This window comes from Bubalus bubalis, chromosome 4 (genome assembly GCF_019923935.1).
Source record: "Bubalus bubalis isolate 160015118507 breed Murrah chromosome 4, NDDB_SH_1, whole genome shotgun sequence".
Classification (NCBI taxonomy): Eukaryota; Metazoa; Chordata; class Mammalia; order Artiodactyla; family Bovidae; genus Bubalus; species Bubalus bubalis.
In genome coordinates this window covers 54415889-54422660 of record NC_059160.1, presented here as the reverse complement: position 1 = coordinate 54422660, position 6772 = coordinate 54415889, and positions in this window count along the sequence as shown.

Below are 6772 nucleotides of genomic sequence, written 5' to 3'. Positions count from 1 at the left end.
CCTGAGGCCCTCCCAGTCATTGAAAAATACACTATTTTGATTTGATTTTGAATGTATCGAATTATAATCATCTTTTACTCACTTTAGCTCTCCTATGTTTGTTGTCCATAGCAATGTTTGTTAACCTCTGCCTGACTTTCTCTGAGAATCTACAGATACCATGTGAATAGTTCAGACGAGTTAAAGAAGGTGGGAGAGTCAACTTAAGCATATGTATATGTTGAGAAGTGGGCTTCCCAGGTGGCACGAGTGGTAAAGATCCTGCTTGTCAATGCAAGAGATGTGGGCTTGATCCCTGGGTTGGGAACATCCGCTGCAGAAGGAAATGGCAACCCACTCCAGCATTCTTGCCAGGAAAATCCCATGGACAGAGGAGCCTGGTGGGCTACAGTCCATGGAGTCACAGAATCAAACACGACTGAGCATGCACACACACATATATTGAGAGATGTGAGCTGCTGTAGCAGATAAACCCAGAAATCTCAAAGGCTTTAGTTTCTCATTTATGTAGACCCAAACCAGTGTTTCTGAATGGTTGGGCAGTGGGGTTTGGATGGAGTTCTCTGCCTCACAGAGCTGTTCAGGGATCCAGGTTGGCAGTCTCTATTCATACAAGTGACTTCCACGGTCATCATGGGCACTGGTATCCAGCCAGCCAACGGGCAAAGAAAGTGAGAGAGGGATACCCACTCTTTCACTGGGAAGTGACTCACCACCTCCATCGGTAAGAACTAGGAAATAAAGTTCCTGCCTAAGGAACCTCTTCCCAACAAACACCAGACAAGGGAAAAGAAGTAGGAATCTTTCATTCCGTTTTTTTAAAAACTTTTAATTTTATATTGGAGTATAACTGATTAACAATGTTGTGATAGTTTCAGGAGACTCAGCCATACACATGCATGTATCCATTCTTCCCCAAACTCTCCTCCCATCCAGACTGCCACATGACATTGCACAGAATCCCCTGAGCTATGCAGTAGGACCTTGTTGGTTATCCATTTTAAATGTAGCGATGTGTACATGTCCATCCCAAACTCCCTAACTATCCCTCCCCACCACCCTTCCCCCCGCCCCCAGCAACAATAAATTCATTCTCTAAGTCTGTGAGTTTGTTTCTGTTTTGTCAATAAGTTCATTTGTATCAATTCTTTTTAGAGGAATCCTTCATTCTAGGTGAACATCTAGGCATACTGTATGTTCTCTACTTCTACAATACAATTGAGAAAAGTAACATGATTGTCAAAAGGTGACTAATGAAGTATATTTTAAATACGAAATCTTATTGAATTTTGGTAAATACTTGACTGAAACTTTGAAAAAAAATTATTTTCAGTTGTTCTGGGTCTTTGTTCTGGCACACACATTGTTGTGTGCAGGCCTTCTCTAGTTGCAGCAAGGGCGGACTACTCTAATCGCCAGGGCTACTCACTGTTGTGGCTTCTCTTGTTGCAGAGCACAGGCTCAAGGTGTATGGACTCAGTAGTTGTGGATCACAGGCTCTAGAATGTGGGTTCGGTAGTTGTGGCGCATGGACTTAGTTGCTCTGAGGCATGTGGAGTCTTCCAAGACCAGAGATAGAACCCATGTTCCCTGCCTTGGCAGATGGATTCTTATCCACTGTACCACCAGGGAAGTCTGCAACTTCAAAAAATATTTTGGACTAATTGCAGATCTATAGAAAAGTTGCAAAGATAGCACAGAGAATTCCCACATACCCTTGACCCAGTTTCCCCTAATATTAACACGCACCATGGTAAATTTATCAAAACTAAGAAATTAACACTGACACATTACCATTAACTAAGCTATAGGCTTGATTCTGATTTCACTAGTTTTTTCACTAAGGTCCTTTTTCTGTTCCAGGATCCTATGTGGGATACCGTATTATGTTTAGGTGTCATGTTTCCTTTGTTCCTCTAGTCTGTGACAGTTTCTCAGTCTTTCCTTGTTTTTCGTGACTTTGACATGTTTCAAAGTAGCAATCAGGTATTTTATAGAGTGGCCTTCAATTAGGGTTTGTCTTGGAAGGCAATGGCAACCCACTCCAGTGTTCTTGCCTGGAGAATCCCAGGGACAGGGGAGCCTGGTGGGCTGCCGTCTATGGGGTCGCCCAGGGTTGGACACGACTGACGTGACTTAGCAGCAGCAGCAGCAGATGAAGTTGGGAGTGGGTAATGGGCTTTGGGGAAAATACCACAGAGGTGAAATACTTTCTCATCACATCAGGATATCTTATTATATCAATATATAGAATATATTATTATTATATCAATCTGTGGGGCTTCCCCGATGGCTCAGCAGATAAAGAATCCACCTGCAATGCAGGAGAAGCAGGAGGCCTGGGTTCAGATCCCTGGGTCAGGAAGATCCATTGGAGGAGGAAATGGTAACACACTCCAGTATTCTTGCCAAAACAAATCCCATGGATAAAGGAGCCTGGCAGGAGTCCAAAGGGTTGCAAAGAGTCACACAAAACTAAGTGACTGAGCATGAACACACACACTTATTAATCTGTAGAATATAGAACATCAGTTTACTACTGGTGATGTTAACTTTGATCATCTAATTAATGTAATGTTAAGATTTCTCTCTGTAAAGATACCTTATTTCTCCTTCCATACCTTCATCTTCAGAAGTCAGTAAGTTCAGTCCATATTCATGGAGAGGGGACACTGCAGCTTTTAGAAGAGAGAAATAATTGAGGCTTTTCAGTTCAGTTCAGTTTAGTCACTCAGTCCTGTCCAACTCTTTGCAACCCCATGGACTGCAGCACGCGAGACCTCCCTGTCCATCACCAACTCCCAGCGTTTACTCAAACTCATGTCCATTGAGTCGGTGATGCCATCCAACCATCTCATCCTCTGTCATCACCTTCTCCTCCTGCCTTCAATCTTTCCCAGCATCAGGGTCTTTTCAAATGAGTCAGTTCTTTGCATCAGGTGGCCAAAGTATTGGAGTTTTAGCTTCAGCATCAGTCCTTCCAATGAACACCCAGGACTGATCTCCTTTAGGATGGACTGGTTGGATCTCCTTGCTGTCCAAGGGACTCTCAAGAGTCTTCTCCAACACCACAGTTCAAAAGCATCAATTCTTTGGCACTCAGCTTTCTTTACAGTCCAACTCTCACATTCATACATGACCACTGGAAAAACCATAGCTTTGACTAGATGGATCTTTGTTGGAAAAGTAATGTCTCTGCTTTTTAATATGCTGTCTAGGTTGGTCATAGCTTTTCTTCCAAGGAGCAAGCATCTTTGAATTTCAAGACTGCAGTCACCATCTGCAGTGATTTTGGAGCCCCCCAAAATAAAGTCTGCCACTGTTTCCACTGTCTCCCCATCTATTTGCCTTGAAGTGATGGGACCAGATGCCATGATCTTAGTTTTCTGAATGTTGAGTTTTAAGCCAACTTTTTTACTCTCTTCTTTCACTTTCATCAAGAGGCTCTTTAGTTCTTCTTTGCTTTCTGCCATAAGAGTGGTGTCATCTGCATATCTGAGGTTTTTGATATTTCTCCTAGCAGTCTTACTTCCAAGTTGCCCGTGAATAAAAACATAGAGATTACGTTAAGAATGGTGAGGGAAATGGAATTAGCATTGCTAATTTTCGTACTCTCTTTTCTGATAATTAAAGAGCTGCGTAATGACAAATGACCAAGATATTGAACTGTGAATTCTAAAAAGCTGCTTTTGCAAAAAAAAAAAAAAAAAAAGAAAGAAAGAAAGACAAGGACCTAATGCAATGCCTCAACTGCTGCTTATAAAAACGCTGGACTAGGAAATTCAGACGGAGAAGGCAATGGCAGCCCACTCCAGTACTCTTGCCTGGAAAATCCCATGGACAGAGGAGCCTGGTAGGCTGCAGTCCATGGAGTAGCTAGGAGTCGGACACGACTGAGCGACTTCGCTTTCACTTTTCACTTTCGTGCACTGGAGAAGGAAATGGCAACCCACTCCAGTATTCTTGCCTGGAGGATCCCAGGGACATGGTAGCCTGGTGGACTGCTATCTATGGGGTCACACAGAGTCAGACACGACTGAAGCAACTTAGCAGCAGCAGGAAATTCAGACAACTGAAAAATCTGAGGAAATATAAAACCACCTTAAAAGCATCAGATTTAACCAAAGAATAAGGAGTTACTGGGACAAGACCTCCAAAAAGAATAGAAATCCAGAGGTGTGGGCCCAGCTCTGGAACTGTATTTGGTCAGGGGCATCTACCCTGAGTAAGTGCCACTGAAATTGTAGGCTTTCAACTACCTTCTAAGTAAGGAATTTAAGCGTTAGAGACCAGGGTTGTGGGACCAAAGTAAGGGTGAGCAAGAAATAACCGGCCCCCAGGACTTCCCAGGTGGTCCAATGGCTAAGACTGTATGTTCCCAACGCAGGGGGCCTGGTTTTGATCCCTGGTCGGGGAACTGGATCCCTCATGCCACAACTATGACCTGCTGCAGCCAAATAAATAAATGTTAAAAAAAATACAGAAATGGAGGTGGTATATGATGAGACTGCAATAGGTTATTAAAGCAATGAAATTGGTACTACAGTTTCAAGTAATTTAGAATGTTAACATGGATTTTTAAAATATTTGTATTGTCTTTTGACAGAGCAATCCAATGCATGGAAATTTGCCTAAAGTGAAAAGAAAAGCAGAAACCTGAAATGTTTGTAGAATGTCATTTAAATGCTATCTGGATGAGCATAATTTATTTCACTGCCCCCAGTGTTTAACAATTTGGGGCATGAAATAAACTATAGCTCATTAATTCAGTGGATAAATACCAAGTAAAACTGGTAACTCGAAGAGTGTAACAACATGGAACAGATGTTTCATACATAAAAATAATCAAACCACACACTTGTAACTACAATTTGATTTTAACTATTCCTATGTAACAGAACAAAATAGAAGCTAGGAAATTGAGAAAGTTGACTTATTGCCAGGGAATTATGAATGCTTCTCAATTGTTTATGTTATTATACATTGTGTAAGTTTTTCAAAATGAATAAGTATATCCATACAAACGTTTAAAAATAAGATAACTGTATATATTTTAAGGGTTTCCTTCTGTAATTCTGGAGTTTGGGGAATTAAAATGGTGAGGCAGTTCCTCACAATTGTTAGGGTTACAGTTTTTTGAGTCAGATAAACCTGAATTCAAATTCTGCACTTCTATTCAATAACTTAATGGCCTTGAATTTCAGTTTCCTCATCCATAAAAAGAGGATGATACTTGAGCTTTGGTGTGAGGTTTGTTTAGATCAGAACGACACTGCCTGTCAGTAAATGATGGTCATCAAGGAAGAATAACTTCATCCTCAAAAGGACAACCCACTGAGATCCTTACTTTGAGACAGAATGACTTCCTTTGACAGAAAGTCAGAATCAAATCCAGGGGAGAAGCAAAACATTTATTATACATCTTAAAGGTAGATAATAAGAAGTTTATTAATATATACATCTCATAAATGCATGGGAGAAACTCAAGTATGAGTAACAAAGGGAGAGCTAGAACTTGGGTGTATACAGCATCTTAACAAAGAAACAATAAGTTTGTACAGAAATGACTGGACAAGGGAAAACGTTTGTGGGCTTCCAAGGGCGGGAAACTGTGGGAATGTAATATATTGGGGGAAGTGAGTCAGGTGAGGCTTGTTTGCAGATTCCTCTGGTGTCATCTCTGGGCTAAGAATCTAGAACTCTCTTCAACAAAGGAAATTTATATTCTGCCTTTAGACAGAAAGGGGCTTCCCAGGTGGCACAGTGATAAAGAATCTGCCTGCCAATGCAGGAGATGCAACAGATGCGGGTTTGATCCCTAGGTCAGAAAGATCTCATAGAGTAGGAAATGGCAGCCCACTCCAGTATTCTTGCTTGAAAAATCCCATGGACAGAGAAGCCTGGCAGGCTAGTCCATAGGGTCACAAAGAGTCGGACACAACTGAGAGCAGAAGAGAAGAGTTGTAGACAGAAAGGAAGAGGGTAGAGAGAACTTTTTCTGCTTTTGCTCCTTCTTAATTGGATTCAGCTCAAACCAATATGTTAGAGAGACATATTTGGGGGTGACATATTCTGGTTTCCTTCACCAGTAAGGATGTTTTTCAGTATTTTTGCATTTCTTACTGTATAAACTTTACCATTCTAAGGAGTGGGTGTCAAAGATTTATGGCATCAAAAGCTTTTGGAAGGGAAAGCAGCCCTGGGTTCCTTAGGACTGGTACACACCATATGTATGCGTGTACAGTTAGTTACACTTATGAATCCATTTAAATATATACATGTGTACATACTTATGTTAAACAACAAAATTCTTACTACCTTTATAGTCAGACAACTCTTGTATGTTTGGGTTAAAAGTGGTTAGCCGGGGGAAAGGGATGGTTAGGGAGTCTGGGATGGACATGTACACACAGTTTTATTTAAAATGGATAACCAACAAGGACCTACTGTATAGCACAGGGAACTCTGCTCAATGTTCTGTGGCAGCCTGCTCAATGTTCTGATGGAAGGGGAGTTTGTGGGAGAATGGATACATGCATATATATGGTTGAGTCCCTTTGCTGTCCACCTGAAACTATCAGAACACTGTTAATCAGCTATACTTCAAAGTAAAAAGTTTAATAAAAACAAACAAGCAAACAAAAAGTGATTAGCCAATTGGATTGTTTAAGGGACTTAAGGAACAGAGAGATAAAAAGATCAAGTGAATTCCATTTGATGTCATAATTCCCCTGCCTCAGGGAGGGTTTTTAAAATCAGATCAGTTGTAGAG